General features: G+C 43.1%; 2 protein-coding genes and 1 non-coding gene across 4 annotated transcripts in view; 2 read left to right on the top strand and 1 right to left on the bottom strand.

The window, feature by feature from the left end:
• LOC123768447 (uncharacterized) overlaps positions 1-12500 on the bottom strand; it is a 487820-nt gene that overhangs the window by 346894 nt on the left and 128426 nt on the right. The window lies entirely within an intron of this gene.
• Positions 1-12500, top strand: part of LOC123768495 (zinc finger protein 609) — a 129587-nt gene that overhangs the window by 24312 nt on the left and 92775 nt on the right. Inside the window, exon 1 of one of the 2 annotated variants that reach the window (XM_045759125.2) lies at positions 5102-5222. The exons of the other annotated variant lie outside the window; for it this stretch is intronic. The gene's annotated coding sequence lies outside the window, so the exon portion shown is untranslated. Of the gene's footprint in view, positions 1-5101; positions 5223-12500 lie in introns of those variants that run through there. 2 annotated transcript variants of the gene reach the window in all.
• On the top strand, positions 3071-3143 carry TRNAR-ACG (transfer RNA arginine (anticodon ACG)). Its single transcript has one exon. It is a non-coding gene; the product is annotated as a tRNA-Arg (tRNA).

The raw sequence follows: 12500 nt of genomic DNA, 5'->3' as shown, positions 1-12500 counted from the left end.
ATTCTGATCAACTGTTGTTTCCATTCCATATCTCCATGGATATTTGTATCCAAGACGGATTCTTGCTATTACTGACTCTCTCCCTCGGCCTCCTCCTCTTCGACGTAATGATTGGGATTGCCAACTGTAACCATGTTGTACCATCGTACAGATTCACTGGTTTGTGCTTCTATCCTCCTTTCCTCAGTTACCTTGTCACGGTGATGTTGCCTGACAATACCTCTAATTTGTAGTAGTCTTGGGTATGAAGTATTCAATATGGTCTCCTTCAGCGCCTTCAGCAGCCAGCACATCTGCTCGTTCATTCCCACATATTCCAACATGGGAGGGGATCACCAGAAACTTGAGAAACTCTTCCCTGATTGGGTAGTACTCACACAGCTCTCTTAATTTCAGCGACTATTGCAAGATTTTCTGCACGATTTTTACTAAGGCTTTGCAGTGCTGCTTTTGAATCAGTGCAGATCACTGCGTCATTAGTGTTCCGTTCAAGGAATCTTAACGCCATAACAATGGCAGTTAGCTCTGCTTACGTTGTTCTCAATATATATTGAGATTATATATAAATTTCCTCAAGATACTTGAGCCTCATTACTTGTGGTATCATGTTGAACTTTTTCCTTGTCATGTCGTTTATAATAATGTTACATGGCTCAGCCTCCCAGGGAGACAGACATGAGCACCTGGACACGGGGGCCTGATGTGCACAGTCTATGTGCGCTCCGTCATTGACTATGCAGCACCAGTCTTGTGCACCTACTCCCAAAAGATATAAAAAAGGCTGCAAAGCATACAAAATGAAGCCATGACAATCATTCTTGGAGTTCCAAGAACTGCCAAAACGTCTAATCTACGAGAGGAGTTGTCCCTCCCCAGTGTTAAAAGCAGAATTAAGGAACTGAATGCTAAGCTTGCAATTAAGACAGCCAAAGATCCCCATTACAATGATATGTCTAAGAAAAAACTAAGTTCTGTGCTACTTACAAGAGGAAACAGGAGAAGCAATAAATGGCATCACCGCTCCCTTGCTCTTCCATCCATCCTCAACATTCCGCTCACAATCTGCATGTATTCATCGACCTCATGCGATGCATTCTGAAAACGCTCATCTGATATGCAACATTGCATAGCTAAGGTTTTCAGATCTCAGTCGAATATTTCAGGGAATTTCCAGAATGTATCAGAGAGAGAAGGCGAATGTTGCCCTCTAGTGAACAATCTTTTTAGCCTGTGACGAAGTGAGATGGTGTGTCTCTCTCTCTCTGTCTCTCTCTGTGTCTCTCTCTCTGTGTCTCTCTCTCTGTGTCTCTCTCTCTGTGTCTCTCTCTCTGTGTCTCTCTCTCTGTGTCTCTCTCTCTCTGTCTCTCTCTCTGTGTCTCTCTCTCTGTGTCTCTCTCTCTCTGTGTCTCTCTCTCTCTGTGTCTCTCTCTCTCTCTCTCTCTCTCTATTCATCATTCGTGTGTCAATTCTAAATATTGAGGCGGAACCGGTCCAGGGGCAGGAACGCGCTAAGCCACTGCAGGTAATACAGCTCAAGCTCCATACCAACTGTACACGGCGATGAGCCTTATGGACGAGCACTCAACGGCCCAACCAGCTCCTCCACATGACTACACCCGAGTCTGCCAACAGTCCCCTCCCATGGTGGCCCTGGTGCCAAGTCCCCTCCCATGGTGGCCCTGGTGCCAACAGTCCCCTCCCATGGTGGCCCTGGTGCCAACAGTCCCCTCCCATGGTGGCCCTGGTGCCAACAGTCCCCTCCCATGGTGGCCCTGGTGCCAACAGTCCCCTCCCAGACACAAGAGAGGGGGGGAGACACAAGAGAGAGGGGAGACACAAGAGACACAAGAGAGGGGAGAGAGACAAACCAGGGAAGCATACAGAGAAGCAAGACTAAAGAGAGATGAGGATAAAGGGGAGAAAAGTAATAGAAAAGGGGAGGAAGATGAATGGAGTACGAGGGGAGACATAGAGAGAGAGAGGGGAGACTTCACTGATGGGAAGGGAAGGAGGGGAACAAGATGGAACTAAAGGTGAGATGCCCTGCCCTACCCATCCTGGTCCGCTTGATCACTCCTGCTTCACAAGTCTACCCCAACCCTATCCTTGTCTTCACTTCCATACAGTACACTGTACTTCTCCAAGATGGCTGGATGGTTGTCACTACAGTGCATTATTGTTCACTGTAGTACACAACAGTTTACTACACTACACAACAGTTTACTCTTGCATATTGTGTAACTAATTAAACAGCTACAGTTTACCACATACAGTATCTAGTATACTGGTATACCAGGTGTCAATTGGTATACCAGTATACCAGTTGACAATGAAAACATTTACATCTGTCATATATACTAAATTAGAAACCAAAGAATTATTATTGTGCGTTTACAAAGGTGAAATGCAATTCTAACTAGTTGACACATATACACATACATATATAAACACACATGCATATATTTACGTCTTTCTTGAACAATTGCTGTTATAGAAACTAGTGTGCTGTTTAGCACTCAACCACAGAGGGGGATTAACGGCCTGGGTGGGTTTTGATGGAGATGGATATTGTATAAATCCCTGTTAAGGACACCATGTTGTATTCGACACCACCACAAAGTTGATGTGGTATATGTGGTATATCAGTTTGGAGAGAGCTGCCAGATACGTCTATATCCCAGACGTATTCTGGCCTCTATAACATTGCAGAGATCTTGCTCTATTACTTCTATATATTAGAATCCTGCGATATTAGAGGCTTCACACGGTATTCATCATAATGTTTAATACTACAACTTTCGGGTCTTTGTGAGTTTCTTAAGACGGTACGATATATATTTAATATTTTGATGGAGTTGGCTGTCTTATAAAAAACAAAATAAGTCTTCAAATTTCCCTTCTCCTTCTATGGACATAATGTGAGTGTCACACTTTAGAAAGATTAGTTTGAAATGTCATGTAACCTTACATAACATGATCTTACATAACATGATCTTACATAACATGATCTTACATAACATGTTACATAATACAGTAATATAAAACTTTTTATTACTAAACTTCTCTCAGAGGCCTTGTGGCGCAACGGATAACGCGTCTGACTACGGATCAGAAGATTCCAGGTTCGAATCCTGGCAAGGTCGATAATGTTTCCTTTTTTGAGTTAACAAAACCTTCAATAGGTATCAACTATGTCAACGTCAACTGTCAACGTCAACTATGCACCTGGTGAGGATGGCGTCACCTACGACACACTCAATGCTCTGTGTGAAGTGTCTGGGAATCTACTCCTCCACCTGTTTAACAAGTCATTCCTAAGTGGAGTGTTTCCCACACAATGGAAACACGCAATAATTATTCCCGTACCGAAGCCCAATGGCTCTGGTAATTACAGACCTATCAGTCTCGTGTCATGCACTTGCAAGATACTTGAAAGGATCATCTTAAACCGACTGTTGCACAAAATAGACAAGCTAGGGGGAGGGGGTCAATGGATTTGTTAAAGGACGGAGTACACCAAATTGTATAGCTAATTACTTGGCTAATGACACGGCTAAGTACTCTGTATTTGAAATTAAGAGAGAGCTGTGAGAGTACTAATCAATCGGTGAAGTTGTCAAGTTTCTGTGGATCTCCTCCCATGTTGGAATATGTGGGAATGAACGAGCAGATGTGCTGGCTGCTGAAGACGCTGAAGGAGACCATATTGAATACTTCATACCCAAGACTACTACAAGTTAGAGGTATTGTCAGGCAACATCACCGTGACAAGGTAACTGAGGAAAGGAGGATAGAAGCACAAACTAGTGAATCTGTACGATGGTACAACATGGTTTAGCTGGCAATCCCAATCATTATGGCCGAAGAGGTGGCCGAGGGAGAGAATCAGTAATAGCAAGAATCTATCTAGGATACAATTATCAATAGAGATTTTGGTTATCACCACAGCCCGGACCAACCGGGCTGTGGTGTTAGCGAGACTGTGCTTCTGTGGCGTGGAGCAGGTGTGAGGTGCTGTCTATGTTCCGGTTGCCTGCCCGCCAGTCTTTATAACCTGACCACCAGCACAGAACATTCTCACTTTATCTTCTTACCCCTCATTATCCCCCCCCCCCGCCTCCTCTCTACCACACTCCCTCCTTCCCCCTCTCCCTCTCTCTCTTTCTCCCTCATCCCCTCATCTTCGGCTTTATCTCCCCCATATTACGCTCACCTCATTTCCTAGCCTCACCCATCACCTCTTACTGCGAGCCTCAGGCCTCCCTCAGTCAGGTGTGAGGTGCCCCCCCCCCCTCCCTCGCCAGGTGTGAGGGGTCTGAGGTCCCCCCCTCGCCAGGTGTGAGGGGTCTGAGACCCCCCCCTCGCAAGGGGACAAGTGAGGGGAGATAAGGAAACACTACTCACCTGAGGCGGGGATATTATATTTAATTAATACTGTCACACCTGCGTTTCTCATCACTCTAAACATGAAGGGAGAGTGAGGGGGGAGAGGCTGAGGGAGGGGAGGGCTGAGAGAGGGGAAGGGGTGAGTGAGGGGACAGGGGGATAGACCACTTGTAACTCCCTCTTTTCATACAGCAGTCCAGCCCCGTCCAATTACCTAAAGGTTCCTAGCATTACATAAGTAATGAAGGACTATGATATATTTACTCACTATAATGTTGGTGCTGGATGTAGAACATGGAAAACCCCGAGTTTTACTCTTCCTGTGGCAAGTGACGCCATAGGAAGTCGACGATCCAAGCGACAATGTTGTAGAGCGACTTAACGAAGAGTTATTGTTGTCTAAATTCCTTACAAAATTATACTATTTCAGAGTAAAAATATGTTTTTTCATGTTCTACATTCAGCACCAATATTATAGTGAGTAAATGTCATATTTCTTCATTACTTACATAATGCATGGGTAATTAGACGGACCTATGTCAAATTGTCAACTGTGTCAAAACAAACGACTATGGTCCGTGTTAATGCGCCGTGTAATAGTGTAGTCACTCCTGTGATGACTTGTCACCATTTTCTGTCTTCATTAAATGTGCTCCTGGCCACAAGACTTACCTGCACGTAGGTCGTGTCCAACTAATTGGAAGGTTAAGTCATTGCTATGCCAGGATAGTTGCCACTGATCGCCTGGAGCCGAGTTGACCCGTCCCAAGCAACGGTCATCACCTACTCAGCGAGGTGTGACTCTATGGACGATTGAGAGAAGGTTGACCAACGCTGTGAGTATTTGTTGTTTTAGATGCAGCTACTTGGATCTAAAAGGTTGCAAGTAGTTGTAAGTGAGCTTGTAGTGGACTTACCTGGCACAGGAGCGGGACTGTGACTCGAGAGGACAGTGTTAAATAGGAAGTCTGAGAGCCGAGGTAACTGTGTCCCGCCTTGTCCTGCCGGCCCCGTGTCTGGTGACGTCCACACAAGGGTGTAAGTGTCTGGTCATTAGGATCACACACACACATTTAGGATCACTTGTGACTGCAGTGTTTAGTGTCTTGTTCTGACTGTGTGAGCGTCACGTAATTAATGGTTTGGCGTTGAGCGGAGTCGGTGCCACGTTGATGCTAAGTATAGTGTGTTGTGTATGTTCTACACTCTCAGCCCGCGTCCTGCTCGACCAGTTAGTGAACGGTGATTACAGTGTGTATATTGTTGTCTAGGTATTGTATATTCTCTTACGGATTACTCTTACTTTAATGATAATCCATTTACAGAGATATTGTTACCACAGTGGTGGGGGGGGGGAGGGGGGGTTTGATTGTCAACAGTGTTTTAACTACCATTGTATAACGGTTGTTTATCCTTGTGTTGCTAGTACACATGTGTACTATCACCAGTGTATCAGTTCACGGTGTTGGCCAGGGGCGGGAGGCAAGTTCTTGGGTGTTTATCAATCGTGACAGTCGGTCTAATTAGCCAAATCTATCCAAAGCTTCCTAGAATCGCGGAAGTAATGAAGAAATATGATATATTGTCTCAAGGAAATTGGGTCCCTTTAATTATTATAAAGCCATAACATTGTCGCTTGGATCGTCGACTTCCTGTGGCGTCACCTGCTACTGGGTTTCGTCTAATTTCTTTATAAAATTGTTATTTCAGAGTAAAAATATATATATTTTTTATGTTCTACATTCAGCACCAACAAAATAGTAAATAAATATCATATTTCTTCATTATTTAAGTAATGCTAGGAAGCTTTAGGTAAATAAGACGGACCAATTGTGACCGTGAAACTGTCTGTTAACATAAACAATCACTGTGTAATAGTGTTAATAATTAGTGTTAAGTTCCACACGCTTTCAATCAAACCTGTTTCCCCCCGACACTACTCTCACATATGACTCGCTGCACCACACCCTTATTGACGTAAAGGTTCTTCACACCATCACAAGGGTAGAGCTGCCTCACAGCCTTCCACCAACTGTAAGTATTAGTGTGACGCCCTGGCGCTCTAAGCCCTCAAGTCATCTTCACTACAACTGTAAACATTCCAGAAATAATTACCTTCCAGTTAGTTGGTTTAATGACACTTAATAAACGGTCATTCCCGCTAAGCTTCTCTTGACAACCCTCGTCCGTCATACATCACTGTGCCTGGTGACTGAGAGTGTAGCGTCAGGAGGTGCTGGTGCCTACCTGGCCAGCAGTGTATGGAGAAAAGGGTGGAGGGTGTAAGGCAGTTTTTTTTTTTTTTTTCTACCACAGACGTCGCCACACATTTACAATGCTAACCAGCATATATACATTTTCTTCTGTCCTCCATGGACAGGGTTAGAGAAGTGTTAAACATATAGTTCAAGGGTTTATTGAACACTCAACCACAGAAGGTGATTCGGTGCTTTTAAAATGCTAAGCTAACCTACATACGTAAATACATAGATACACAGATTTACGTATGCCCTACATGAAGTGTTAGATGTGTCTTTTACATAGTGTCATTAATGTACATTCACAAAGGTGAAATGTAATTCTGATCAGCTTCCATATATACTTTATACCCATACATATACATACACACACACACACACATATACATACATATATACACTGTATGGAGACAAGGGTGGTGGTGAGGGGGGCAGATAAGTAGGTTGAGAGCGGAGGCAGGTGTGTGGAGGTCGTCTCTGCACATCGGGAGAATCGCCACGCAGAGTTGATCTGCTATTTCCGCGCTGCTTGTCTCCCAGAGTCTGCCAGTGCAGACTACTTATCACATGCCTCTCTATGACTAGATGGGGATTTTAGCATCACGTAGCTAGCTTTTTGACACACTGTACTCCCCTTCATATAGTCTAGGGCAGCTGCACAAATGCAGATGCACCTAAATGTGTTAATAACTTAAACAAAAGTTTGTCTCTGAGGTCTTGCTGTGTACTGCTTGTGTTATGTCCTGATCCCCTTGTATTATGTATATTTACTTTCTTGGTTGTCTTCAACCTCCTCCTCCTCCACCTCCACCTGGACACCTCCAGGCTGATGGGCAAGTGGTGTGTGTCTGTCAGTATAGTTTAACGCAAGTATTGTGAAAGTGTAATATTCTACAATCTATTCCATCCATTGTGGAAGCATCGTAGCAAACAGTACCGTTGTCTTTCTCAAGTTCCCTCAGTCACCGTAACTGTGCTGCCTAATGATTTCTTACATCAATATATATATATATATATATATATATATATATATATATATATATATATATATATATATATATATATATATATATATATTACACAAATCGATACTGTATATCGATTTGTGTAATTTTTTTCGAGTCTTCTTCTCTGCTCATTGTCGTGGGTCGTCTTCAGGATGTGATCGATCTTACACGACCACAGATTCCTTCCTCTGCCACTTAGGCTCGTACACTTCACGCCTGGCTGGCCGCGTACCTCCTCTCTCACTCTTGTGTCATGATTTGCTCTCCCTCCAACTAACTCTGCCGATGTTTCCTCTGGGTTTGTTCCCATGTTACACCATCACATTCTCTGCCTGCTTGACTCTCTCCTGTTGCCCCTTGTTACTTCTTCCTTTCAGCCTCCTCTGTTGCCTTGAAGCGGTCCTGGGGCCAGATTCACGAAAGGACTTACGCAAGCACTTACGAACGTTTACATCTTTCCTCAATCTTTGACGGCTTTGGTTTCATTTATTAAACAGTTTACAAGCATGAAAACTTGCCATTTAACTGTTGTTGTTGTTATAAACAGCCTCCTGGTGCTTCGGAGCTCATTAACTGTTTAATAACTGTAAACAAAGCCGCCAAAGATTGAGAAAAGATGTACAGATTCGTAAGTGCTTTCGTGAATCTGGCCCCTGGAGGCTATGGAGAGTCTCCTATCTTCTCAGGTTATTTTCTCTCAGTTCCTCTACTTCCTTCAGGGTTACTGAGGTGAGTAGAATACTCCTGCTGAGATTTGTTTCAAGGTCGAAAATGACCTCCCGCTCCAATGTCTTCCTCTGTTCCCTCTCTTGTATTGCCTGAAAGTCCTTTCAGAAGTCTAGAGTTGCAAGTTGATCTGGAGCAGTTCCCGCTTCTGATGATTTTCTTAACTTGGGGTGGACGGTAGAGCGACGGTAGAGCGTCATGCAGGTCGGTGTTCAATCCCCGACCGTCCAAGTGGTTGGGCACCATTCCCTCCCTCTCGTACTATCCTTAATCATTATTCTGATCCCTTCCCAGTGCTAAATTGTCGTAGTGGCTGATTCTCCTGATAATTCCAGTCCATTCTTCTAGTTTAATGACTTCCATTGGTTATGGGTTTGTAGCGTATTGCTTCACGAAGCCTTCAGTGGCTTCACGAAGCCTTCAGTGGCTTCACGAAGCCTTCAGTGGCTTCACGAAGCCTTCAGTGGCTTCACGAAACCCGCAGAATTTGAAAGAATAATGATACCCACGAAATTCAATACTTTACTAAAGATATCACAATATAATAAATATTAACGTCTTGAAGAAAATATTACATATACAAGTTGAAGTTGTATCTGCTGCGTTATTATTTGCTGCCACAGACGTGGCCACACATTTACAATGCTAACCAGCATATATGCATTTTCCTCTGTCCTCCATGGACAGCGAAAGTTGCAGTATTTAACAATACCTGAGCGATATTTAACAATATCTGAGCGATATTTAACAATATCTGAGCGATATTTAACAATACCTGAGCGATATTTAACAATATCTGAGCGATATTTAACAATATCTGAGCGATATTTAACAATACCTGAGCGATATTTAACAATATCTGAGCGATATTTAACAATATCTGAGCGATATTTAACAATACCTGAGCGATATTTAACAATATCTGAGCGATATTTAACAATACCTGAGCGATATTCAACAATACCCGAGCGATATTTAACAATACCCGAGCGATATTTAACAATACCCGAGCGATATTTAACAATACCCGAGCGATATTTAACAATACCCGAGCGATATTTAACAATACCCGAGCGATATTTAACAATACCCGAGCGATATTTAACAATACCTGAGCGATATTTAACAATACCTGAGCGATATTCAACAATACCTGAGCGATATTCAACAATACCTGAGCGATATTCAACAATACCTGAGCGATATTTAACAATATCTGAGCGATATTTAACAATACCTGAGCGATATTTAACAATACCTGAGCGATATTTAAATAATTGGCAAGTATTTCTTACTGAGGTGAGCTTGAAAGCTCAGTTATAACCGCACAATGTAATGGGATTTGTGGCACAAAAGATATTGGATCCGAGTCTCAGTTTGTAATACGAACTTTAATTTTATTTGTCGTGATTTATAGGTACGGAGTTCACAATCTTATATCTTGTTAAGACTTTCTTATAGTTGTGTCGGCGGCCTGGAGCACTGTAGTGTTGTAGTGATGAAGTGGTGCAGGTTTGTGGTGAGAGTGTTGAACAGCGTCAGGTGAGTAATGGGTGTCGGGTGTGTAATAGCGTCAGGTTTGTCTCCCTCATAGTCCACTTCACTACTCAGTTTATATCACTACACACACCTATATTACACTTTCTTCTTTATAATAATATAATAATAGTAATTTATTCACAAGAAGGTACAAAGGATTGGTGAGATTACATAAGATTGGTATTTTGACATTCACGCGAAGCCACCAACACGCATAGCGATTCGGACAGGTCCTCAAGCAAGAAAACTTGCTTAAAAACGCAATATTATGCGAAATTCTGAGCTTTATAGACCAAATCACATATCGTGAGAAAACATATTAATCTAACATATCAGGTAAGATGAAAGGGAACATTGTACCAAAGGTTTTTATATCAACAAATAACTACAATAACTAGGGAGCCGGTCGGCCGAGCGGACAGCACGCTGGACTTGTGATCCTGTGGTCCTGGGTTCGATCCCAGGCGCCGGCGAGAAACAATGGGCAGAGTTTCTTTCACCCCTATGCCCCTGTTACCTAGCAGTAAAATAGGTACCTGGGTGTTAGTCAGCTGTCACGGGCTGCTTCCTGGGGGTGGAGGCCTGGTCGAGGACCGGGCCGCGGGGACACTAAAAGCCCCGAAATCATCTCAAGATAACCTCAAGATAACCTATCTGTCGTGTGCTTTGGGTTCTATGATCTTATACAATATAAATTTACAACGGTGATTCCTTTGGTAAGGATATATGTCTTTAAGTACCAATATTGGGAAAGTTGGTAGTACAAGACACAGCGGGAGTTTGAAGCACAAGGTAGGAAACTAGGAGGATGAAATTAGGTACTTTTTGGTTTTACTTCCGAATAGAGTACAGTCTTCGTGGTGTAGTGGTAAGACACTCGCCTGGCGTTCCGCGAGCGCTTTGTCATGGGTTCGTATCCTGGGCGCAAATCCTTAACTGTAGCCTCTGTTTAACGCAACAGTAAAATGTGTACTTGGTTGTAACAATGATTCTTCGCGGCGGGGATCGTATTTCAGGGACTTGCCCGAAACGCTACGCGTACTAGTGGCTGTACAAGAATGTAACAACTCTTGTATATATCAAGAAAAAATAGGTTGGATAATTTGTTAATTCATCAGGGAGTGAGTTCCAAAGACTGGGCCTTTTTGCATGAAGTGTTTGCACAGATTTAGTCTGACTCCAGGGATATTAAAGATATATTGATTTCTATTGTGGTGCTCATGGGTTCTATTACAGCTATCAAGGAAAAAGTTTCAGATCTAGATTTGCATTTAGGAACAAGGTTTTGTACATGTAAAGAGCACAAGAGAATGTGTGGAGTGAGTGTATGTTTAGCATGTTAAGGGACTTGAACAGAGGGGCTGTGTGTTGCCTGAAGATAGTTTGTTATTGTTCTGATAGCAGATTTTTGCTGAGTGATGGGTTTGAGGCAATTTGCAGTGGTTGAACCCCATGCACAGATATCGTATGCAAGATGTGGAGGATATGTACTGTGGTGGATATGTCGATCTGCAGGCCGTTCCAAGCAACAGCCTGTTGGACCAAGCTCTCACAAGCCAAGCCTGGCCCTGGGCCAGACTGATCAATGACTGATCAATGAATCACTGAATTATATGTTTAACAGATCTCTCACCCTGTCCATGGAGGACAGAAGAAAATGTATATATGCTGATTAGCATTGTAAATGTGTGGCCACGTCTGTGGTAGAAAATAATAATAATAATAATAATTATTATCTTGCACTTCCTGGCACCCTCCCTCCCTCCTTCCCTCCATTACACATCCCCAGCACCCCCTTCCTTCCCATCCTGCCCCCTCTCCCACACCCCCTCTCCCACACCCCCTCCCGCCCCAGCAAGGAGGGGGGGAGGCGTCTGACTGGGCTGGAATATTTACGACGTCCTTGTCGTGTTGAGGGACACGTATTGCAGATTATGTCAGGAATTTCACATTTTCAAGGAATAAAAGTCCTTTGCAATTGCAATAGTTTTTTTTATTTATTTATTTTTTTCTTGTTGGGTTTAGGTGGTGGATGTTCATATCCCTCGTACTGTGTTTGTCATCTACATCTGTTTGTCAAATTGTTGAAACTGTGAAGTTTGTTTTTATCTGGCGTAGAGTGATATGATGGGTGGACTTGTTCAGTACTTGTTTGGACGGCCACGATGGATGGTTAGAGTCCCTGTGGGACCATGTGGCACTCTTCCCCCCCTTTCCTATTCTCTTCCGGGGACTCTGCTTCACCTTCCCCCTTCCCCCTCTCCTTTCTAGGACACCCCCCCACCTTTCCTTGGCCTTCCTGCGACACCCCCCTACCCCCACCCCCCATTATAGATCACCTTCCCACTTTGTTCCTCACCCACACCTGCAGCACCCGCCTCAATTCTCTAATTTGTACTCCTTTTATATAATATATATATATATATATATATATATATATATATATATATATATATATATAATCTTTGGACAACACCCACCAGTGGGACTCGATATGATGGGATATATATCAGATATATATCTGATATATATAGATATATATAGTTCGAGATATATATCTCGAACTATCTACTTCTTTTGTAAG

Source organism: Procambarus clarkii, chromosome 86, assembly GCF_040958095.1.
Source record: "Procambarus clarkii isolate CNS0578487 chromosome 86, FALCON_Pclarkii_2.0, whole genome shotgun sequence".
NCBI classification, from domain to species: domain Eukaryota; kingdom Metazoa; phylum Arthropoda; class Malacostraca; order Decapoda; family Cambaridae; genus Procambarus; species Procambarus clarkii.
Note: the sequence above shows the minus strand (reverse complement) of the source record. Positions and strands in the feature narration are given on the sequence as shown.